Source organism: Sus scrofa, chromosome 16 (assembly GCF_000003025.6).
Source record: "Sus scrofa isolate TJ Tabasco breed Duroc chromosome 16, Sscrofa11.1, whole genome shotgun sequence".
NCBI lineage: Eukaryota > Metazoa > Chordata > Mammalia > Artiodactyla > Suidae > Sus > Sus scrofa.
Genome location: NC_010458.4, coordinates 39,916,548 through 39,931,132, shown reverse-complemented (window position 1 = coordinate 39,931,132; position 14,585 = coordinate 39,916,548). Strand labels below are relative to the sequence as shown.

Here is a 14,585-nt window from a genome sequence, read left to right as displayed (position 1 = left end):
GAATCTTTAGATTACCTTAGGTACTAAGTTCATTTTAACAATACTGATACTTCCAATCCAAGAACATGGTATACCTTTCCATGTATTTGTGCTGTCTTCAATTTCTTTCATCAGTGTTTTATGGTTTTCAGATTATACGTCTTTTGCCACCTTAGATATTTTTAGTCCTAGTTATTTTATTCTTTTTGCAATAAACTGTGGTGTGATTTGGCAACCACATATAATGCAATTAGTCTGACTTTATGGGGGAGACGATTACTAAACCCTTATGGGTTTAGTAATTATGCTTATTAGTCCTCACTAAATTGTAACTTTTCACTCTTAAGAAGAGAGACTGCCAAAAAACAATTATAAAAAAGATAAAAATACTTTGAACTTTATTTTCCTCTTTAACATTTCACCTTATATTCAATTGTGCAATTCAGAAAAATATTTAATTTTATTATTACCTATTGAAAACTTCATACATTAAGATAAAAAGCATTTTTAACCCAATAAAAGTATTAAAGCATAAATAAATGAAAAACATTTTATTTTTTAATAAAAAAGAAATTAAGCAAACACCTAAATCTGTGGCATTTTTTTCAAGTAAAAAGTATTTCTATATTTTCCATTAGAAATGGATCTTTCAGAGTTTCCACTGTGGCTTAGTGGGTTAAGAACCCAACATAGTATCCATGAAGATGCAGGTTTGATCCCTGGGCTTGCTTAGAGGGTCAAGGATCCTGCTTTGCTGCAAACTGTGGCATAGGCCAGCAGCTGCAGCTCTGATTAAAAGCCTAGCCTGGGAACTCCGATATGCTGTAGGTATAATCACAAAAAGAAAAAAAAAAAAGAAATGGATCTTTCTTTTAGTACTACTTTATTTTGGCTCAGTATATCAAATTTCTAAGTTAATTATATGATTGGATGCACAGGATTTGGCAGTACACTTAATGTAAAATGCATTTATTTACCTATACTATACTACTATTTTATGATGTGTGGGTTATTCATTATCATTGTAGCTAGGCTTTAAGGTTATGTGAGAGCAAAAGAACAAGAATTGGCCCATAACAATGAAACTAGTCATTTCTAAACTTTAAATATGTAAATTACTATTGTTAATATACAACTAGCAATAAGCTGTTTTTTAAAATATTCAATTAGTTTTTTACAGTTATTAATTAATTAATTAATTTTATTTTATGGCCATATCCACAGCACATTGAAGTTCCTGGGCCAGGGACCGAATCTAAGCCACAGCTAGGACCCATGCCATAACTGTGACAACACCAGATCCCCTAACCCATGTGCTGGGCTGGGGATTGAACCTGTGCCTCTGCAGTGACCAGAGCCACTGCAGTCAGATTCCCAACTGAATGCACCACAGAAGGAACTCTCTACCATTAGTTATTCAGGTTCTTTGCATTTGTATCCAGGGAGGATTTCAGCTGTCCCCTAGAGAGTGTGCTATATTAGAAACCTGACCCACAAGGAGAAGATTTCAAAGTATGTAGATGGGCCTCTTTCAGAGAAATGGGCATTTCTACTTGTTCCCTCTGCAATGAGTCCTAGAGGCCCAGCTGTGGTGCCTACTCCTGCCCATAACAGCTGATTCTTTGTTTGCTGTAGTTTTGTGGGTCTCATGGATACAAATCCCATTGGCTTTAATAGCTATATGTTTTGAGGCCCCATCCCTTAGGTGAGAGTCTTAAAAGTTGGGGTGTTAAATGCGGCATCTAAATGCTTCAGTCCTCAAGGAGAAGCCATGACTTAAAGAGTTCTTTCCCCATTGTATAGCATTGTGACGCGAGCCGGGGGGTGGTGGGGAGGGGGGAATGGTAGTGGTACTGTTAGACTGTGTAGGGTAGGACAATTTTGATGTAGTGGTTTTTTTTGTTTTTTTTCTTGTCTTTTTTTGCTATTTCTTGGGGCGCTCCCGCGGCATATGGAGGTTCCCAGGCTAGGGGTCCAATCGGAGCTGTAGCCACCAGCCTACGCCAGAGCCACAGCATTGCAGGATCCGAGCCGCGTCTGCAACCTACACCACAGATCATGGCAACGCCGGATCGTTAACCCACTGAGCAAGGGCAGGGACCGAACCCTCAACCTCCTGGTTACTAGTCGGATTCGTTAACCACTGCGCCACGACGGGATCTCCAATGTAGGTATTTTTTTTATCCACCCTATGTATATGAGCCACTCATCCACTTTCTGGATTCCTTTCAGAAGTAGTTGCTCCATGTTCAATGTGTCCAGGGAGGAGGGGAGTTGGGAACCTCCTATGACTCTTGGGCTGAACCACTGCAACAAGCTTATCTTCCATTTTAATCTGAAGGTCTGAGAATCCTAAGTTCTTTAATTAAACCCAGTTTACTACATCACATGGTATTTCTATTTTTAGACTGTTAAGGAACCTCCATACTGTTGTCCATGATGGTTATATCAGTTTACATTCTCACCAACATTGTAGGAGGGCTCCTTTTTCTCCACACCCTAACATTTATTATTTGTAGACTTTTTGATGATGACCAGGTGTCAGGTGATACCTCACTGCAGTTTTGATTTGCATTTCTCTAATAATTAGTAATGCTGAGTATATTTTTATGTGCTTTTTGGCCATCTGTCTTTCTCCTTTGAAGAAATGTCTATTTAGATCTTCTTCTCATTTTCTGATTGTATTATTTGTTTCTAAATATTAAGCTGCATAAGCTGTTTTATATATTTTGGAGATTAATCCCTTGATCCAGCAATCCCACTCCTGGGCATATATCCAAAGAAAACCAAAATTCAAAAAAATGTATGCACCCCAATGTTCACAGCAGTGCTAATTACAATAGTCAGGACATGGAAGCAACCCTAAATGTCTTATAGAAATGGATAAACAAGGGGCTGTGGAGAAAAGGGAACCCTCCTGCACTGTTGGTGGGAATGTAAACTGGTACAGCCACTATGGAGAACAGTTTGGAGATACCTTAGAAATCTATACATAGAACTTCCATATGACCCCGCAATCCCACTCTTGGGCATCTATCCGGACAAAACTCTACTTAAAAGAGACATGTGCACCCACATGTTCATTGCAGCACTATTCACAATAGCCAAGACATGGAAACAACCCAAATGTCCATCGACAGATGATTGGATTCGGAAGATGTGGTATATATACACAATGGAATACTACTCAGCCATAAAAAAGAATGACATAATGCCATTTGCAGCAACATGGATGGAACTAGAGAATCTCATACTGAGTGAAATGAGCCAGAAAGACAAAGACAAATACCATATGATATCACTTAGAACTGGAATCTAATATCCAGCACAAATGAACATCTCCTTAGAAAAGAAAATCATGGACTTGGAGAAGAGACTTGTGGCTGCCTGATGGGAGGGGGAGGGAGTGGGAGGGATCGGGAGCTTGGGCTTATCAGACACAACTTAGAATAGATTTACAAGGAGATCCTGCTGAATAGCATTGAGAACTATGTCTGGATACTCATGTTGCAACAGAACAAAGGGTGGGGAAAAAAAATGTAATTGTAATGTATACATGTAAGGATAACCTGATCCCCTTGCTGTACAGTGGGAAAATAAAAAAAAAAAAAAAAGAAAAGAAATGGATAAACAAGATGTGGAACATATATACAATGGAATATTATTCAGCCATAAAAAGAATGACATAATTCCATTTGCAGCAACATGGATGGAGCTGGAGATTATCACACTAAGTGAAGTAAGTCAGAGAAAGACAAATATATGATATCATTTATGTGTGGAATGTAAAAAAAAAGATATAGGAGTTCCTGTCATGGAGCAGCAGAAACGAATCCGACTAGGAACCATGAGGTTGCAGGTTTGATCCCTGACCTCGCTCAGGGTTAAGGATCTGGCATTGCCGTGAGCTGTGGTGTAGGTCACAGGCGCGGCTCGGATCTGGCGTTGCTGTGGCTCTGGCATAGATCGGCGGCTCAGCTCCGGTTAGACCCCTAGCCTGGGAACCTCCATATGCCATAGATGCGGCCCTAAAAAGACAAAAGACAAAAAAAAAAAAAAAAAAAAAAAAAGAAAGAATGAAAGAAAGAAAAACAGTGATACAAACAAACTAACTATAAAACAGAAAACACATTCATAAACTTCAAAAACAAACTTAAGGTTACCAAAGGGGAAAGGTGGGAGGGAGGCATAAATTAGGAGTTTAGCACATATGCATTACTATCTAAAAAAAATTTAATCAACAAGGTCCTACTATAGCATAAGGAATTCTACTCAATATTCTGTAATAACCTATATGGGAAAAGAATCTGAAAAAGAACGGGTATATGTATAAATGAATCACTTTGCTGAACACCTGAAAGTAACACATCGTAAATCAACTATACTCCAATATAAAATAAAAATTAAATTAAAAAAGGAAAAAACTCCTGCTGTGACAACATAGACAGTTTAAAATGTAGATTTTATTCTGTTTTAAAATTATTTGTTGGGTTATCTTTTAGACATAGAGGTGCTAATCTTCTAATTAAATATTAAGCAAAATTACTGATGTGGTTCTTGAATTTATCAGTTAGAAAAATTATTTTTTAAGGACTAAATATAGGAAGATGGCATAAAATTTGAATGATTCAAAAAATTTAGAGTTAAAAAGTATTATTTCCCCTTACATATGCCCAGCTACCTAGTTTTCCTCCCAGGAGCAACCACTGTACTCTTCTAGAGATGCTAATACAAGCATACTTTCACGTTTTCCTTGCATCGATAAAACCTGTTGAAGAATACCCAGATTTTTAACATGTAAGGCTCTTGGATAATCAAAGACTAGTCTACTCTACAATTATACACATTGTATTGGCCAAATATAAGGCTTAAGAAGAGAGCTGACTGTATTCAGTGATTAAAATTACGAAGCATCAGAGAGTTTAGGAGTGGGAATGGGAACATTTATAATTCAAAATATGTGTCAACAAAAGTCTGCTTATAACTTTCTGATACTGTGGCCAAGTATATAAGATCTGATTCCACCTACCAAGAAGAGTGAACTAAAAATTTTTAATAGAGTATGAAAAGGAAACTAGAAAACAGAAATATCGAAACAAAGTGAACAAAGTTTGGAGCAAAATATGCCATGAAGCTAAGTAGCACAATCCAAAAGGATATCTATGATGATAGAAATGTTCTAATCTGTGCTTAGAACCAAATAGAACCATATGTCCTTGTAACCATATGTGGCTACTGAGCATTTCATATGTGGTAGCATGACTGAGGAACTAAATTTTAAATTTTATTCAATTATAATTAATGCAAATTGTAATAGCTAAGCTAAGTGGCTAGAGGCCGCTGCACTGGACTAGAGGTTTTGGACTAGACAGGGCTCTGCAGTCTAGACCAAAGATGGGGAATATTAGTAACTATTAGGATAAATTTTAAGATGAAAATTTATGAATTAAAACAATATAAATAAAATTTGAGCATCATTATAAGAGAATAATACATCCAAAATAGAAATTCTTTCACAATTTGGCATTTGAATAAAAATCTTTAGAAAATGGAAACAATACCCATTCAAAGGGTACAGAAGAATAAGTATGTAAAAGGATAATACAAGAAAGAGTAAAAGTTAATTTATATAAACAGTCTTGTTAGATTAACAAGGAAAAGTGTTAATTACCTGATAAAGAGAACATGATAGCACTTTATAAATATTTGTTAAACTGAAATGACTTTTGTGGTGGTTAACAGAGAGCACTTGTTTCCTTAAGGCTACAAATAAAACAGCCTCTACAGTTCCTGTCATAGCGCAGTGGAAACGAATCCGACTAGGAACCATGAGGTTGTGCATTCGATCCCTGACCTTGTTCAGTGAGTAAAGGATCTGGCTTTGCTGTGAGCTGTGGTGTCGGCCACAGAAGCGGCTTGGATCTGGCATTGCTGTGGCTATGGCATAGACCGGCAGCTGTAGCTCCAATTCGACCCCTAGCCTGGGAACCTCCATATACCATGCGTGTGGCCCTAAAAAGCAAAAAAATAACAACAATAAACAAATGAAACAGCCTCAAGGTTTTAGATAAATAAGATAATAGATAAATAAGGTTTTAGATACATAAGAGACTAGTATTAAAATAGAATTTCAAGGTACAGTCCCAATCAATGCCCAGTGATGGGTATCATGTGGGCTCTTCCTCATCATGTCCTCTGCACTACCTGTCCTTGGCACTACCTGTCAGATCACTTAGTAGGAAGAAGAACACCGAACTGCCATTCTTAATATCCTTTTTAAAAGTGAAATATTTTTCTGATTATACAGAAATTTTTTCTCTATGAAGCAAATTTAGAAAACACATAAAAGCATAAAGAAGAAAATCAACTCACCACCCAAATAGTCATTATAATTTTGTATTTATATTTCTTTCCAATATTTTTTTTTCCCGCCTTTTCTAGGGCTGCTCCTGTGGCATATAGAGGTTCCCAGGCTAGGGGTCAAATCAGCTGTAGCCGCCAGCCTACACCAGAGCTACAGCAACGCGGGATCCGAACCACATCTGCGACCTACACCACAGCTCACGGCAATGCCGGATCCTTAACCAAGGCCAGGGATCGAACCCGCAACTTCATGGTTCCTAGTTCATGGAATCGTTAACCACTAAGCCATGACGGGAACTCCTCCAATCTTTGTTTTATACAGCAACTCCCGTATTTTAAAATATAACGGAGCCAAGATTATGTGGTATATTTTATAATTTTCCTCTTTTTAAAATTCATTCTCATACAATGTCTTCATAAAGGTAAAGCATATGAATATATTAGTTGGGAAACAGGCTAAGCCAGCTGACTATAGATTCATATTTACACCTTCATTGCTAATTGTGCTAACTTATTTGAACTAAGGTCTCCAAGGTTAATTAGCCTTTCTTTTACTGATAAGCAGTACTTATCAATAAAAGAAAATGTAATTAAATTTTATAAGTATGTGCAAATTTATGTTTTTCATTTCCCAATAAAAATCTGAACTTTTCTCATATTGATAGTTGGTATTAAAGACAGGGAATCTTACCTAAGAAATAACTGTCTTGGAAAATAGAGGTACAAATAAAACACCAATTAATATGCTAATTGTTTCTTGTTTTAAAAAATTCCAAATTATAAAATATACTAATAACTAGAAAAAACAGAATAAAAGATTGATTCAAATTATCATGGCCTAAATTATCACAATCGTATGAGTAGAATTTTCTTCACTGAGTCACATTATTACCTTCCTGACCAGGAATTTGAAGATCAAAATTGCTGAGCATTCAAGACCTACTAGGTTTTAAAGCAAAAAACATAACTAAAACAAATTTATATCATCAAAATATAAAAACTAATTATTATCTGTGATGGTTAGTTTTATGTGTAAACTTGGCTAGGCCATAATATCCAGTTACTAAATTAAACACTAGGTAGAACTGTGAAGGTATTTTGTAGATTCAGTTAATATCTATAATCAGTTGACTTCTTATAAAGGAGATAACCTTTATAATTTGGATGGGCCTCAACCACTCAGTTAAAAAGCCTTAAGAGCAAAACTGAGAGTTCCTTGAGAAAGAAGAAATTCTGTTTCAAGGTGGCAGGGTTTAGCTCTTACCCAAGAGTTTTCAAACTGCTAGCCTGCCCTACAAATTTCTGACTTGCCACCTCCTACTATAGTATAAGCCAATTCTTTAAAATAAATAAATCTCCTACTTACATCTGTACTTAACCTCCCTCTTTCCTTCTCTCCCTTCTTCCCTCTCTTCCTCCCACCAATGCCTCATGCCTTTCTTCTTTAAGTAATGCACATGCTTTGTAGCTCCCTACTACCATCAGTAAGTCAAGTCCATCGCCACTGTACCACTTTAGTACTGAAATCTGCATATCTGACAAGCATCACAGACCAGAACATTTAACAGAATGACCTCAAACATCTCTCTCTCTCTATTCAAGGTATATTCATTTAATCAATCAATCTAAGGATTCGGTTTAAGGATTTGAGGTGGCTTACACATGTATCCACACATGGCCATACACATCTGTGTGCACATGTAAAATAAACATGCTAAAATAATCAAACCATGGGGAAAAGGAGGAAAGTTATCTGATAACACTAAGTGTTAATACAGTTACTGTGATTTAACATTACATTTTACTCTGCACTTCATAACAGCCAGGACAAAAAGCAAAAACTAAACTATATAACCCTTTCTATCTAGTAAGAGAAAACATATTTCTTCGAGAGGAAAAACTTTTTTTCTGGTAAAGACTTCTGTGAAAAATTTGTTTTTAAGAATCCTTAAATAAGACATAAAGAGCAAAATAACTAACAATTTCGCTAACAGTTTTCAAACAGAAGTGAATGTCTTCCAGTCGTTTCACTTACTAATCAAAGGCCCAAAACATAAAAGCTACAGCTTAATGATGAAGTTATAGTTCTGATGATCTTACTTGATACAAGTAGAGATAAAGTATATTCCATTCCCTAGATCTGCACTGTTCAATAGTGGTCACTGGCCACACATGGCTACTGAAAACTTGAAAATGTGACTAATCTGAATAAGATAACCTATAAATGTCGTATTTCCCATCGTGGCTCAGAGGAAATGAATCTGACTAGCATCCATGAGGAAGCAGGTTTGATCCCTGGCCTTGTTCAGTGGGTTAAGGATCCAGTGTTGGTGTGGCAATGGTGTAGGCCAGCAGCTACAGCTCCAGTTCGACCCCCAGCCTGGGAACCTCCATAATGCAGCAGGTACGGCCCTAAAAAGACAAAAAAAAAAAAAAAAAAAAAAAACAACAACAACAACAAAAAACCTATAAATTTAAAATAAACACTGGATTTCAAAGATAAGCATTTTTTTTTTTTTTTAGTAGTCACAGCAATGCCAGATCCAGGCTGCATACACCATAGCTCATGGCAATGCTGGATCCATAATCCATAATCCACCGAGGGAGGCCAGGGATAGAACCTGTGTCCTCATGGATCCTAGTCAGATTCGTTTCTGCTTTGCCACAATGGGAACTCCAAGATTAGTATTAAAAATATAAAATACCTCAATAATTTCCATATCGATATCAAGTTGAAATGATAATTTTTTCTGTCCACACCAGTGGCATGTGGAAGTTCTCTGGCCAGGGACTGAACCCATGCTGCAACTGCAGGCTGTGCCATAGCTGCGGCAATGCCACCAGATCCTTAAACTGCACCACAAGGGAACTTCAGAGATGACAATATTTTTACACATTGGGTTAGCTAAATATATTATTAAAGTAATGTCACTGATTTCTTTAATTTGGGTCTTAACTTTATATTTGTGGCTAACATTACATACACGTGTGTGCGTGTATATTTGTTTGTTTTTGTCTGTGCCTGCAGCATATGGAAATTTTTTGGACAGTGGAATTTTGCCACACCTGTGACACATGGAGGTTCCCAGGCTAGGGGTTGAATCAGAGCTACAGCTGCCAGCTATACCACAGCCACATGGGATCCGAGCCGACTCTGCAACCTACACCATAGCTCATGTCAACGCCAGATCCTTAATGGACAGTGGAATTTTTACTGGACAGTGCTGCCTTAGATAGTCCTTCCCAACTTTTTTTTCACAATAGCAAGCAACTAGCCACTAAAGGACTAGAAGTATCAATATCCTGGGCATGTCTTTAACACAGCTCTGGCTCACCAACTGGGAAGTTCTACCCTAGTTCGTTAGAAATAATTTCCCTCAGCTAAGCTTCTGATTTCTGATTTTTTAATAAGATTTCTGATAATCTAAGGTACCCCTCTGCAGAGGATGAGTTTGTTAGGAGTATTCGAGATGAAAAGAAGATGCCTACTTCTACTCTCTATTTCTCTTTTTTTGTCTTTTTAGGGCTGCACCTTCAGTATATGGAGGTTCCCAGGCTTGGGTCAAATCTGAGCTGTAGATGCTGGCCTATACCACAGCCACAGAAACGTCAGATCCAAGCTGCGTCTGCAACCTACACCACAGCTCATGGCAACGCTGGATCCTTAACCCACTGATTGAGGCCAGGGGTCAAACCTGCGTCCTCATGGATACTAGTCAGATTCGTTTCTGCTGAGCCACAACAGGGACTCTGCTACTTCTACTTTCTAAAGGACAGGAGCAATAAGGCCACTTTATTATCAAACTTGTTAAGTACAATTAGGATTCCTACTGGAAAACAAAAATTACTGGACTCCTGCATGAGTTAAGCTTTGGGGATGCTTGCAGGTTGACTAAACTGTTCCTAAAAAATTAATCTCAGGATCCCTCAAGTATCTAAGCAACTATTACAAAATGAATTGGCCTGTTGAATGTAATTACTTGGTATTGACCATTTAAATTTTGGGCTCAATTTTGTCTGCTGAAGACAACAATTTTGATTTTTATAAAGCTGATGTTGAATAAGTGATCCCAGGGAAGAGAAGCAAGATACTGGAGGGAATGAAACAGGAGAGGAAAGCCAAAACAAAGGTTCACTCAGGTGCTAGTCAGCGCTCAGGACCTGATATCTGCTGGAAACTTCTGAGGAGTCATGTTGAATGTGTGTGAACTGTCTGCATGTACTTGAACTGTTTGCCCAAAGGACAGAACGAGTAGCACTTATTCATTAACTCCTATCCCTCACGGGTCAAGGGTTACTTGGTATGTTACCTCACACATTTCCAGGTTGGTCCCCACGGGCATTCCATGCCACAGTGTCAAAGCAGAAAGTTAAAGTGACTCTACAGTAGAGTTGTAGTGAGATTCTAGTATGACTGACGTAGCTGCAGTTCTGCTGGAGTAAAAGATAAGCCCAGAGGATGTGGGGGAAGGCTCAAGAGGTGTCTGATACAAGGTTCTTATATGCCTGTCCCTTTTTCCACTGGGACTGAGAATTTAAAATCATCTTGAATTACTAAAAAAAACTTTTCAAAATCCAAACATGTTAAATTGTTCTCAATATTATGGTGGAAAAAATGGCAGCTCTTCAGGCCATACAAGTAGAGAGACAAAAACGTAGTAGAAAATTCCACAATAATTTCTGCAAACATTCAAAATATTATAGTATTATCATCAAATATACAGTAATCTTTTAAAATTAAAAGACGGTTTAAATGAGTATAGATCTTAGAATTATTTCTGTAGAGCTTCACATCAAATTAGAATTCTTATATACTTTTTTTTTTTTGCTTTTAGGGCCACACCTGCAGCATATGGAAGGAAGTGCCCAGGCTAGGAGTCGAATCAGAGCTATAGCTGCTGGCCTACACCACAGCCACAGCAACGGGGGATCCGAGCCACGTCTGTGACCTACACCACAGCTCATGGCAATGCTGGATCCTTAACACACTGATCGAGGCCAGGGTCGAACCTGCATCCTCATGGATCCTAGTTGGGTTTGTTAACTGCTGAGGCACAAAGGGAATTCTTACACACTTTAAATAACAAGTAGACATATAAAATAATAGCAGATCTCATTTAATGCTTAATTTAAGCTAGGCATTGGCTACGTACTTTATGTATACCAGTTTACTAGATTAAAAAACTACTTTCAGGAGTTCCCATTGTGGCTCAGTGGTTAAGGAATCCGACTAGGAACCACGAGGTTGTGAGTTCAATCCCTGGCCTAGCTCAGTGGGTTAGGGATCTGGCGTTGCCGTGAGCTGTGATGTAGGTCAAAGATGTGGCTCGGATCTGGCATGCTGTGGCTGTGGCATAGGCCGGAGGCTACAGCTCCGATTTGACCCCTAGCTTGGGAACCTCCATATGCCGCGAGTGTGGCCCTAGGAAAGACAAAAAAAAAAAAAAAAAAAGACAAAAACTTTTAGGATTAATACTTTTCAACTTCTTAGACTGTGATCTTTAGTGAGTGTATTAGAGTTCTCTAAAGAAAAAGAACTAATAAGATGTGTATGGGGGAGTTCCCGTTGTGGCGCAGTGGTTAACGAATCCGACTAGGAACCATGAGGTTGCGGGTTCAGTTCCTGCCCTTGCTCAGTGGGCTAACGATCCGGCGTTGCGGTGAGCTGTGGTGTAGGTTGCAGACGCAGCTCGGATCCCGAGTTGCTGTGGCTCTGGTGTAGGCCGGTGGCTACAGCTCCGATTAGACACCTAGCCTGGGAACCTCCATATGCTGCGGGAGCGGCCCAAAGAAATAGCAAAAAAGACAAAAAAAAAAAAAAAAAAGATGTGTATGGGAATTCCTGCTGTGGCTCAGCAGATTTAAGAACCTGGCATAATGTCCCTAAGGATGCAGGTTCAATCCCTGGCCTCTCTCAGTGGGTTAAGGATCTGTCATTACTACAAACTGTGGCATAGGTCACAGATGTGGCTTGGATCAGGTGTTGCTTGGCTGTGGCATAGGCCTGCAGCTGCAGCTCTGATTTGAGCCCTAGCCAGGGCACTTCCATAAGCCTCAGGTGTGGCCATAAAAAGAAAAAAAGAAAAGATGTGCATGTATGTGTGTGCGTGTGTACATATATGTTATGTCTATACATGGGGGGGGGGAGTAGAGAATCACTGATGTTAAAGAATTGGCTCAAATAATTGTAGAGGCTAGTAAGTCCAGATCTTCATGGTAAGCTGTCAGGCTAGAGACCCAAAGAAGCAGATACTGAAGCTCATGTCCCAAAGCAGTCTACAGGCAAACGCTCTTCTTCCTCAGAATATATTCATCTTTTTTTCTTAAGGTCTTCAACTGATTGAGACCCACCCATGTTACAGAGGATAATCTGTTTTACTCAAAGTCTATGGATTTAATTCTAAAACAAGAATTCTGGAAAACAATACTCCTAGTAAGGTTTTGTGTGCTGGAATTTTCTATTCCATATTATTTGTACTTCATTAAAAAGAAAAAAACTACTTATAACTCACTAAACTGATTTCATAACCCACTAATGCATCACATAAATTGAAAAACCCTGCTCAAGATGACACATACTTTTACACATTTTAGAATACTGGTAAAGAAATGTATCACAGTGACAACAGAATGTGATATTTGAGAAGGAAACTGAGCATATTTGAACACATGAAACACAATGAATATATGTAAATAAGAAAAAATATATAATGCCCAATTCCTTATTACTATAGCAACAATATACAATTGGCAAATGTGAACAGTATTCTACCACTGTCATAATAAATGTTTGAGGATAAAAACCGGCATACCTACAGATACAATAAAATCAGAGGCAATCAACTGTGGCTTAGTATCCTAGAGGGTACATCACCAGTATAATGAAGACAGTTTTCCTATTCACCATTATTCCTCCCATTTAAAGAAATCAAATTACATCTGATAAAAGTGATCAGTAGCAATTTATTTTTCTAAAATTTAGATTGTGAAGACTATCAAAGTAATGAATAAAGAGAAAGTCATAAATTATTTTTGCGAGATAAATGAGAAAAAGTGTGGATTAAAAAAAAGCAAATCCTAATCTCATTTTAACTCCCTTAACCTTTTTCACTCTGGATGTAAGCCCAGTTTTAAAACCTAAATGCGACTTGTCTTAGTGACTGATAATATGACTCAAAGGTTAATTATTCAGAACTAATTCTGTATATTTTTTAATATGCAACCAGTAGGTTATGACAAGTCTCAGAAGAATCTGACCACAAGTAAATCTAAAAACAATAAATAATAGTACTTTATAGGGAGTTCCCGTCGTGGCGCAGTGGTTAACGAATCCGACTAGGAACCATGAGGTTGAGGGTTCGGTCCCTGCCCTTGCTCAGTGGGTTAAGGATCCGGCGTTGCCGTGAGCTGTGGTGTAGGTTGCAGACGCGGCTCGGATCCCGCGTTGCTGTGGCTCTGGCGTAGGTCGGTGGCTACAGCTCAGATTCAACCCCTGGCCTGGGAACCTCCATATGCCGAGGGAGCGGCCCAAGAAATAGCAACAACAACAACAACAACAAAAAAAAATAGTACTTTATATACAACTTGAAACTTTTGTATTCTGCTTTAAAAGTCAGATAAAGGTCAAAGTAGAAGGAAAAATGTGCTAAGAATAAACTAAGGCCAAACTCAAACCTTGGCTTTGTATAGAAGTATATAAGAAGAATTCCTTTGAGACCGAGAAAAGTGGAAGGCTGGAAATTTGAGATACGACTTTTTAGTAACACCCATCTAAAAATAAATGTTTTGAAGACCAACAGGATTTACAACATAAACTAGCATAAAAATTTCTCACACAATTAATTAGTAAATAAGTACCTACAGTTAAAGATACTCACTAGCTTAAGAGTACAGAGGAACTCAAAATACTCAAATGATTCACTTTCATTTCTTACCACATTTTTCTAGAGAACCATGGCAAGTTTCTTATTTTCTTGGTTTTTACAAAGTGAGAGGTCAATACCAAAGAAGGTACATATAAAAGGCATCTCTAAGTGTTATGCTATTATGTTTCAAGTGCTTGTTTTTATTCCTTTATTATGATAGTTAAATGAAAATACCAAAATATAAAACAATAAACATACCAAAATCACAATTATGGGCCAATGTATACATGTACTAATTAACTCCTTGTAAAATTAAGAGTTATGCCGCAAGCCATAGGATTTGGGGTAATTTATTACTTATATTAAAATTATTGTTAC

The 14,585-nt window shown here is 37.8% G+C and overlaps 1 protein-coding gene across 1 annotated transcript in view; it reads right to left on the bottom strand.

The window, feature by feature from the left end:
- NDUFAF2 (NADH:ubiquinone oxidoreductase complex assembly factor 2) overlaps positions 1 to 14,585 on the bottom strand; it is a 180,389-nt gene that overhangs the window by 19,654 nt on the left and 146,150 nt on the right. The gene's annotated exons all lie outside the window — the stretch shown is intronic.